Raw genomic sequence first — 11,823 nt, forward strand, 5'->3', positions numbered from 1 at the left:
GAACAGGGTCACTCCCCACAGGTTCCTTTGAACTTCTCCAGAGTTTATCTTAACCATTCATTCTAATACGGCAGAGAAATAATCACTAGGTTACAGCGCAGGACTCTAACAACCCACGAGAAGTCCTGATTTCATAGAAACATGGCTTTTTCTAAGATTAGACACATCCCTCCAACTTGGCTTGTCTCCTCAGTGATTAAAATTCAAAAAAATGTGCCGTCATAGAGACGTTATCTGTTTTCCAGGATGTTATTTTGTGTGTCTTAAAGCTGACAGCACTTTGGATCGTCTTGATTCTGAAGAGTGCTATATAAATAAACTTGCATTGCCTCAAATGAATACATGTCTCTAAATCACAGGTAGAGCTGTTCAATTAAGAACTCCACACATCCTTTATCTAATTAGACTAGCTTTACCCTTTAGCAAAAGTTTACACAAATTTAACAAACAATAACACAACCTAATCCCTAACGTGGGGGTTAAGGGATAAAAATTTGGTAAAAGTGGAAAATTGGATTCATACAGAATCTCCATGGCAGAAAAACTGCACAGCATCTTTAAAGGGACAGTGTGTAACTAATTTGGCTTTTAATTAGCAAAAATCAAGTATTGCTTTATAAATACATATTTTGGCAAAGTCTAATAATGTCGCATCAAAAAGGAAAGTCCTTACAATTAGTATTTTATAAATACATAGGTGCCGCTGCACCCACTGGGTGGCGCCATGTTGTCTCTATTTCTGATTTCAGTAGCCGACGGGACCAAACTTGTCAGCCATACGCGTTTTCCCGATCTGTCATCTATGTGAGGATATGCTGTGGAGGAGGAGTAGAAAACAAGCAAAGATGACCGTAGATCATTCTATTCACCCTTTTCTGTTGAAATGGAGGATCATCCATACTTTTTACCCAGTGAGAGGGAAGAGAAAGTAGCCAAGAAAAGAAAAAGAAGAATAAGAAAACGAGAAGTTATATCTGCTATTACCAGGTGGAGATGTGTGCTGAGTGCGTGGGGATTTAAAACGGATGCAGGGGTTGCAGACTTTCTGCTGGACAGGTAAGTTAATGCAATATAACAGAGAAGTTTGTTTTGGTGTTATGTTAAACAGGGCAGTGTAGAAGCTAATGAGAGTTGATCTAACTGGATAATTTGCCAAATGTAAGAGGGTAAAATACAGGATAAAAAAATCTAAGATAACTGAAGAACATATGCATGAAAACGGGGCTAATGAGGTAAAGGAGGCGTTGGGGGGGGGGGGGAAGTATTGTGTGAAGAAGCAAAACATGCTCTTGACTCCTTGATGCCTCTTATGACTGCTGAGGAAGGTGAAATGCAGAATACATGGTTTGTTGCAAAAATGTTGAGCAAAAAAGGTTTTATTGATTATGTTAAACAATGGTTGAGAAATTATGAAAAAAAAGATTGATGTCTGATGATTTATATCCTGATGACAGCATATCAAATGTTCACAGTCCCACCAAAAAAGGCAAAGTGGTCAAACAACATCTGCTCGTGATAAAGCTGTTGCAGAAAGGGCTGAAATTCTGGCTCGAGCTGCAATGTTAAAGGAAAATCATGCTTTGGAGAAACAAGACTTAGAGCTGAGAAGGAGAAAAGAGCAGCTGGAGCTTGATGTTGAAATCGCTGCATCTACAGCAAATTAATCTACAAAACGCTTCTGATTGTTCAGGTGAGCCTCAAACATCAGGAGAAGGAATAAAATCATATCTGCAAAGAAAACAAGAAACAATGTGCAAAGGACTCAACACTGCAGCAAACACGGAGAGCAACGCGACAAAGCAATATCTCGATACAGCATAAGGATTCACGGAACGTGAACACATTCACTGTGGAACAATTACAGAAGTGTGCTCTCAGATCAGGACAGGAGCCACACAGAAAAACAAGATTTGGAAATATGCAACAAGCTGATGGTGTGTCAGTAAAAGAGCAGCCTGCCTCGGTTGTCCAATCACATCTACTTCCTGTGGAAATGCATGGAGACTTATGCACCATAATGCATAAACAAAACGAAATCCCAGCAACTCTTTACCTACTCGTGACATTCCAGTATTCGATGGAGAGCCCCTCCAGCACAGAAACTTCATCAGAGCCTTTGAGCATGGAGTGGAAGCCAAATCTAATCAACTGGCTAAAAAACTTTTGCATGGACATTTTGCAACGTCCATGCAAAAGTGAAGTTACTACAAGCCTTTACTCTGTCTTTGTGGGGTTGCTGCAATGTGATGGTGGAGCTTTCCTACATGCAAGAGCTGGACATGCCGACCAACATGAGAGCAATTGTGACCAAGCTGCCATTTAAACACAGGGAAAGGTGCAGGCCAACGGCTCATGAAGTGTTGGAAAAATATAGTCGAAGATCTTGTTTCATTCATTGAACGTCAGGTTAAGGTACTCTCTGATCCACTTTTTGGGGATATTCATGACAAGACAAGTGGCGGTCTCATATTAAAGAGAGGCAAGCCCAACTCTCAGCCCAGGTTCAGTGATAGGTAAGAGCTTTGCCACTTTTGACACAACCAAAGACTCAAACTTAATTCCACACAGACAAATCAACTTTGGAAACATGAGCAAAGGTTGCGACAGGTGTTTAATTTGCAAAGAGTGTGGTCAGAGTCATCCTACTGTCCTTCATATTCCTGAAAGGTCCAGAACCACAACAAAAAGTGAACACCCTGAAGAAACAGAACACGTCACACCACCTGCTTTAAAGACAGGCGAGAGGAAAGCATTTTGTCTATCCTGCCAATCCAAATTAAATCCATAAAGGGAGATAAAATAACACAAACCTGTTCATTTTTGGATCCTGGCCGTACAGCAACATTCTGTTCAGAGCATCTCAAGGCCCATTCATACCTCACGTAAAAGACGGATACGGATACGTGTGGAGTGTTTCATACGTTCTAACCGTCGATTTCGTTCGTATTTTGACACGAAAATTAGGAGTTTACAATTACGGACGAAACGGATCAATACGGAGCAATACTACCGAAAAAAGGTGGGGGCGCTATTTAGTTTGTAGTAGAAAATGTCAACAAAATCACGAAGAAGGTTATAATTCTGGGCTTTAAACAATGGCGGGATTCGAGTAACAACTTGCGGAGCTTGTCCGCAACTACCCACACATATGATGTGTTGTGTCCCGGGCACAGGGACAAACAAAGAGTTTACTTACGGAGCAAATACAACAAAATCACGCCTTGGACTGTCGCCATGTTTGATCAATGACAAATTATTGTCACCCAGCACTGCCACCTAGAGGAATTATTGGTTATTGTGCACCTCAACGGACAGAGGTATGAAGGGGTCAACGGATAAAACGTACGGAGAGAAATACGGACGTGTAGGCCAAACGTAGGGTATGAACGGGCCTTTAGGCAACGGTTAAATATAGTTGAAACAACAACACATGTCCTTTTACGCTAGCCTCGTGAGACCATCCTGATCTCGCGAGCTTTCAAGGTTTTACTCGCAGATCAGTCTGGCTACTCTCCGTTAAAGAAAATTTGGAGCAGTTCACCAAACGAACGTCCAATCAGCGTTGGCTTTGAGGCGGGTTGAGGTGTGACGCAACGGGAAGCGCGTCAGTTCAGTCTAAACAACATGGCGGCTTCAGCCGATGAAACTAGCGTTAGCGTGGCTATCGAGCAAGTTTTATCAGAATTACAGAGTATTTCTTTGCTGAGCTAACGAGCCTTTACCTGCAGCAGCAAGAGTAGCTTGGCTTGTGGTTGTGTTTTCGTCGTCGCTCTGTTACGAGCAACGACGAATCTGATTGGTTTATTTGGCCCGTCTATCACCAACATAGGCCAATCAGCTAACCAGTATTTTCGCCCCTTCCCAAAATTACTTCAACGGAAGGTTTCCAGATGGATATGCGGAGCAAATCTATCTGGCGGAGTCAGGTAACTTTTACGCACCATGGGGCAAGATAGAGTTGTTTCCACTCATGCTTTGAGTGGTTTGGAAGTGGCTGGTCTTGACAATAATCATTTTTACAGTCTTCCAGAGGTTCTCACCCAAAGCAAAATGCCTGTTACATCGAACGACATCATCACACTACGAGGAGCTGGCAAAATGGTCTTACCTTTCCAATGTTCAAATCCCCTGCATAGATTCCAATGTTGACATGTTGATTGGTACCAACACTCCTATGGGATTGGAACAATGGGAAGTTGTCAACAGCCAAGGGACTGGTATGCATTAAAAACTGTTCTTCGTTGGGTTGTTAATGGTACCCTTTAAGACGGAGAGAACAGATGTAAAATTGGATGCGATGTGGTTGCCCTGCAACAGAATCTCCGAAATTTAAAGACCATCTGCTGAGGTGGAAGGCAACAGAGACGTGTTGAAGGACAAACGTGATGTTTTGAAGAAGGAGGTGGCCCAGGGACAAATGGATGTCAGAACCCTGATGGAGGATGTGGAAACACTTGAAACTTTGCCATTAAAAAGAAGAAAAAGAGCTGGAAGAAATTAAGATTGTTGAAATTAAAAGGGCTGAGAAAGCCCAGCTTGATAATAGAGGACACTGAGACAAAGCGTTCTCTGTGGGACATTGCAAAGCTCAGATGAATGAGCATAATCAGTACCTGGAGGTGAGGAGCAGGGAAACGATAGAGGAACTGGAGAGGCTCAAATAGAGCCGCATCAGAAGGAGAACATTTGTCTAACGCAGGAGCAGGAGATCGGCAGGGAGGAGTCAACTTAAATCATGGGCAACAGAGGTATTTTGGAAATGAAGCTGCAGAACCTCATGACTGACAGAAAGCTGCTATATGCCAGCCGATCTGTGCAGCTCAGAAAGAAAACTAGACAGATGGAAGATCTCAAAAGGACGGAGCATGCAGTAGCCATGGCCACTGAGCAGCTAGTGTGGACACAATCTGTCTGCAAGGAGATAAAAGTGCTGGATGCTGTTCCTGAACAAGAAGCCGGTGTTTAGTAAAGGAGGAAGCTGGCAAAGGAGCTAGAAACTCCCAAAGCCAGCTTTGAAAAACAGGTCATGGCTGAGGAAACGCAGAAGAAGCACCGCCACAGGATGATTCAAGAGCTGCTGAGGGAGTCGTACCACCTCAGAGGTCTAAGACAGATCAGAGCAGAGAAGAGGGGCAAGAAGCACCACGAATGGCTCAAAGCACAGCAACTGAGTGAGCGCATCCAGTAGGAGCTTAGTGAGAAAGAGCCAATCTTAATGAACCACAACAAGCTCATTGAGGTGCTTCAGTGCATAACACCACAAGTTTTAAAACTCTGTCATAAGTTCATAAAAGAGAAGATTAAGTATATGAGGCCGAAGTAGATTGCCTTGCAGACACACTCAGAAGTGACGGAGAAACTAAACATTTTAGAAAGACCTGTCTCCTAGCTGCACCAACTAACTTAGTGACCTGTGCACATATTGGGTATTTCTGGGTATAATCTGTTTCATTATTGTTGTTATGGCTCTGAAATTTCATTTAAAAAGGTAACTGTAATGTCAGCTGCCATTTACAATTAGCGTCCGGTGCATTAGAGCCATATCTTTGTGGTTTGTGTTTATTCTTTGTTTGGTGTAATACCAGAAGGTCACAGTAGGTGGCCTCGTGGTTAAATAGAGTCACAGGTAAGGGCTCAGCAGGTGTGCTGATTGAGGCGGAAACGTACAGTATTTGCCCGTCGTCGTGCTTTGCTACTGATCACTGCTTTGTGACAATTATATGAAGCCTTTGATGTACAAGTTAACTGTAAGTGTGCAACAGTAAATTTAATATTCAATACAATTTTATTTATATAGCGCCAATTCATAAAGCATTTTCATTTTCAAAGTCAAATTCAATCAGATTATACAGATTGGTCAAAAAATTTCCTATATAAAGGAACCCAGTTGATTGCATCAAAGTCTTGACAAGCAGCATTCACTCCTGGAGAAGCGTAGAGCCACAGAGACAGTCGTCTGCATTGTACATGGCTTTGCAGCAATCCCTCAACCTGAGCAAGCATGAAGCGAGAGTGGAAAGAAAAACTCCCCATTAACGTGAAGGAAAACCTCCAGCAGAACCAGAACCAGTATGAACGGTCATCTGCCTCAACCGACTGGAGAACGCAAGATCAATAAATGCTCTACAGTCATTGAAGTGTTCAGTCAGTGGATGTGTCGTCCTCATGGATCCACTAATTGCCAGTCAGCATCCCCCCAGTGGCTTAGGTTCATTTTGTTTTCTTTGATTAAGAACAAGTCACTATGGACACCATGGTCCTTAGTCCTGGTACTGGCAGCTTTGGCGCTGTGTGCAGGTGCCAAGTCCTGTTGGAAAATGGAATATGCATCTCCATGAAGTTGTTCAGCAGCAAGGAGCACGAAGGGCTCTGAAACTTCCTGGTAGACGGCTGTGTTGACCTCAGACAACTCAGTGGACCAACACCAGAAGATGACATGGCACCCCAAACCATCACTGACTCTGGAAACCTTACACTGGACCTCACACTAGTGGATTCTGTGCTTCTCTTCCTCCAGACTCAAACCTTGATTTCCAAAGGAAATGCAACATATACTTTCATCGTAGAACATAACTGTGGACCACACAGGTGCAGTCTAGTCCTTTCTGTCTTTAGCCCAGGCGAGACGCTGCTGACGCCGTCTCTTGTTGCAGAGTGGCTGAAACCACTTCTAGCAGACATCTGTCTGGTGTTTGTCTGGTGTTTCTGGAAGCACCAACTCCAGCTGTAGTCCAATCTTTGTGAATCTCTCCCACATTTTTAATGGGTTTTGTTTCACAATCCTCTCCAGGATGCAGTCATCCCTGTTGCTTCCTTTCACCTCTCTATTAATGTGCTTGGACACAGAGCTCTGTGTACAGCCAGCCTCTTTAGCAATGACCTTAGTGTCTTGCCCTCCTTGTACAAGGTGTCAAAGGTTGTCTTTTGGACAACTGTCAGGTCAGCAGTCTTCCCCATGATTGTGTCGCCTTCAGAACTAGACTGAGAGACCATTCAAAGGACTTTGCAAGTGTTTTAAGTTATTTAGTGGATTACAGTGGGGCACCAGGTGTCTTCAATATTGGACCTTTTCACAATATTAAAATTTCCTGAGATACTGCATTTGGGGTTTTCATTAGTTGGTAGTTACTTGTAATTATCAAAATTAAAATAAAAACTTGAAATATATCAGTCTGTGCATGATGAATTAATATAATATACAAGTTTTTGAATGGAATTACTGGGGGGGACGGGACCTTTTTTATCATATTCTAATAACATGTCCAGCATCTGTAGTTTCTGCCTCCTTCAGCTTGGACTACGAAATCACAGCGAGAAACAAAAATGGGGAATTTGCCAGACCGGTGACCGGGGGTCTGTTCTTCGTATGTCGCTAACTCAGTTAGCTGGATTTGATTGTTGACGATTTGGCATGATCTTGGATCGTTTGGTTCTTCGAAACTCATCTTGGACTTGTTGTCATAGCAACATGTGCGCCAGCTTGAACCTGCTTGAGAGCAGGCTTATTTCATGTAAACAGGATTAGATCACGGCTGTATAAATGGAGAAGATAGGGAAGTCTGTCCAGCCAGTGCACTTGGACCACCTAGTGGCAGAGGACGGAACAGAATTGTGGAACACCATTTTTTAATGTTTAATAAAAGACGAAACAAATAATGCTTAGTTCCTGTCATTTTATTTAAACAATTATTTATAAAGAAAAGCCAGCAAGTCATTTTTTTGTCTGCAATAAGAGATAGTTATGTAAAGTCAGCAATACTACTGTCAAACGGTGTATTAGAAGTTACTCTGAAGGTCCTTTTGAAGCAACTCGGTCTAATGCAATTTTTCTCTTTTTCACGTTGTGGAGTTCAATTTCTCTACTTAATTTGTGTTTTTTTTTTTCAGGTCAAAATACTAATTTTTTGTTGAAGAAGCCGTTTATATAGGAAACGGATGGCACCCTGTGTCATTTTGTAAAAAAAAAAGAAAAAAAAAAGGGTGAAACATGCCTCATGCAACAAAGGTAAAAATAACCTGTTTTTTTTCCCCCAGCCTTCTTATTGGTGGCTGTTATAAACAGACAAACACATCATTTAACAGTGGCTTTTTAAAAAGAGGAAGAAGTTGCTTTTTAAAATACAGTATAATAATTAAAGGCTACCATTTTGTGGAATATTCTTGTATTTCACTTTTTCCCCATGTTCTAGTGGGTCCCGTGGAGGCTCTGACATAAAAGAACAAAATAAATATGAAATTATTAAAATGCTAAAATACATACTGTAGAAAGTGATAGAAACATCTACCATGGACAGTATTTACGCATTAATTTGTCTATTTTTTGCCAGCCCTCTCTCCTGGCTTTAGCAGACTTTAAGGTGTTCCCTGTCGTTTTAATTAATGACTCAAATTCAGCATAACCTTTAATTAAAAGCTCTTGTTCTGCTTGAGAGAAAAACTGTGGGCGTTCTTTGGCCATGCTGAACAGCCAATAGCAGCGCTGCTGATCATTGTTTCTACTATCGACACATTTCCCCTTTTAAACAAACGCATGAACGCGCAGTTATCTCAGATAACTCAATCCAGCCATGCTAATCATAAACAACAGGTGTGTTTGAAGAACCCAATTAGCCGGATCATGATTAGCCGGATGAAATCATCTTGGATGTGTCATTTGATCTTGGATGTTTTAAGCAACGTACGAAGAACGGACCCCTGGAAGTCCATAACCTTTGTTTAGCAGTTCTGCAGCAAATACTGTGATGTAAATTGTTCACAAAACATAATAGAGAGAAAACTGAACAGCTTGAAAAACAAAACCCAAACCAAATAGATATCTACATATCTCCTGGACAGACACAGACTACAGTGCATTATCATTTTATGCAGAACATAAAAGAGATTAAAAAAAAAGTGGATTTTGCATATTTCTCCTTTAAGTCATTGATTTCACTCTCAAACAGAACTAGACTCTCTATAACATAAACAATGGTGCATAAACATAATATATGTAGTTTAATAAAGGACAAAGGCACTTAGTATTTGTTCTTACCCAGACAAACTAACAGTTTCTTTCCTGAGATCAATACACCACTGATGAGGCAGAAACGTTACATCTTTTCTAATAGAACCAACTCAGAATCAAAGCAGAATTTATGTTTAAATCCAAAACACAGCGGCAAAAATTACCTGAAAATATATGCAAACAACTATCAGACAGCACAACAGCAGCATTCAGCAGCAAACAAATTCAACACAGCTCCATCTTTAGGGCGTCACCCATCGTTAAGAAACCTGCAGCCCCACTTCTGCTCCACCACAACCGTATCGCAGTCGAGCAATTAGATGGTTTTATACAGTATTACAGTCATCTTCCAAAACACTTTTTTTTTTACCTATAAACAGAATTAGATTTCAAAACATAAATTTTTAAATACAATATTCATGTTTTTTACGAAATATATGTTTATTTTCAAGTTTTTAGAATATATAATACTTAGTTTCTCATGATTTGTTTTACAGTTATTTTTACATCTACCACAGAATAAGAGTCAGATTCCCGCCTCTAGATGTCACGAGAAGTTTGACCCCATTGATCATTTTAAAAATAAAAAGCCCTTAAGTTTGTCACAAAAGAAAAATGTATTATCCAAGGCTCTTCAGATTAACCCTTAAAGCCTGATACAGATAATTGTGAGGAAATTTCAAATTTTTTAAGAAAAAAAAATTTGTTTTTGATGCTTTAAAAAAAATAAAAGGTCAGGCGTTCAAATGATCGTTGCATGGTAATTGATACATAAGACCAAAAAATACATTTTTCTCATATTTTCTGCATTTTTTATAGGTTGTGTAAATTATATTCATTTCTAAATTGTAAATTGTTCAGAAAAATACTGACTTTAAAGGGTTACGAGAACTCCTCTAGATGACACTTGAAATATTTCTCTCATATGTGATGTTGGATTTCAAACTGAAAAGCCTCTAGAAAATCACACTACATTTATTTCTCTCCATATAAATCAAATGGTTTATTTTAAAGTATCGACTGGTTTCTCTTCCAGTTTAGGGTACGATCCCTCTGAATGCCACTAAAAAGCTTTACTCATGTTTGATGTGGAAATTCTGAATTAAAGCCTCTGGATAAACTCAGTATCGGTCATAAATGCCAGTTTTAGTGGAAATGTTCTTAAAAACACAAAAAGACGTTCCTTCTAGATCGTTTTACCAGAAACTAACTTCTACTTTCAATGAAAAGAAAAAAAAAAAAAAAAAAAAAATATATATATATATATATATATATATATATATATATATATATATAGATAGATAGATAGATAGATAGATAGATAGATAGATATAGATAGATAGATATATGCATTATAAAGATTAATTACTGACAGATTGTTTTCAAGCCTTAAATTCTGTAATTATGATGATTTTCCACTTACAGGTAGTGAAAACACAATTTACATTTAGGATTATAATAATACATCAGATCAATAAACATTTTTGATACAGTAATGTGGGCTTAATGAAAGTATGCTTAACACCTACCCAAAGGTTGCTGTTTTCAAAAGGTACCTTTAGTCTGATAAACTTCCCCCTAAACTTATTCTAATTTCTTCTATTCAACTGAAATGTATTTAATTCAACATAATATACAATTATATAATGGAATGCCATCAAATTCAGTTTACATCACCAATTGGTTTAAAAATAAAAGCTTAGTCGTCAAATGTGCCTGAAGCTTTGTGGCATCTAGAGGTGGTGCATTTTTATTTTTGAAAAAGTTGTGACATGTTTTCAGAGACCAATACCGTCCAAAACTTTTAACTGTGATGTAAATTTAAAATATCCTAACCTAACAAATTCAAGCGGTATCTCTGAGTTTATTTGTATCTTTAAACAATCTAAAGATGTTAATTTTTGTCATTTACCAGTGAGGGTTTGATATTTTTCAGAGGAATAATTTAATTCTGAAAGGAGGCAGTAAACAGTAATAGTAAGTAAAAAAGAGTTACTTTTGTGCAAAAAATAAATAAATAAAAATAGTTTGAGGACTGGCCTGGCTAAAGTAAAAGAACCAGCCTGGGGTTTGACACAAAAATCCAAAATGTTACAAACTGTTATATATGAGTATAAAACAAATATAACCTTACCTTAAATCATCTTTTTACTTTCTACCTTGTTGTACGCGATCTCTCCACACCTGGGCTCGGTTCTGTTGATTGACACCAGACAGACATGCGCCTTGTAGACCAATCAAAATGCAGGTGGCGCAAGGGAAGTGGGCTCCTCAACACAAGGGGGCGCTACACCCTACTGACTCCAAACGCATGGTTTCTGTTGTTTTTGCTTCTTTTTTAAAAAAATAAATAAATAAAAAATCACACTAAGATCTTGAAATAAATTCGGATATCAGGCAAGGTAACCTAGCAAAATTTGCACAATTGCCTTATTAAAAGCTTTCTCTTTTAAGAATTAAATAAATAAATAATACACACATATACTGCTCTTTCTATATTTTTATACATTATGTCTGTGCGCTGTGAGCGCTGAAACCGAAGTCAAATTCCTTGATTGGGCAGATAAATTTTTCATCTACATTGGAAGGTTTTCAGTCATACAGTAGGCCTACCATCTCAATCAGTTCTAAGTGCAAGACTTTGACCAGGCCACTCCAAAAAAAATTATTTATCTTTTAAGTCATTCACAAGTGGGTTTGCTGGTGTCTTGTTGCCCTGCTGAATAATCCATCTTGAGTTTAATCGATGACCAGCCATTATTCCTCAGAATTTTCTGAATTCGTTGTTTCATTGGATATGCTGAGTTGTTCATGTCCTG

This window comes from Fundulus heteroclitus, chromosome 17, assembly GCF_011125445.2.
Source record: "Fundulus heteroclitus isolate FHET01 chromosome 17, MU-UCD_Fhet_4.1, whole genome shotgun sequence".
NCBI lineage: Eukaryota > Metazoa > Chordata > Actinopteri > Cyprinodontiformes > Fundulidae > Fundulus > Fundulus heteroclitus.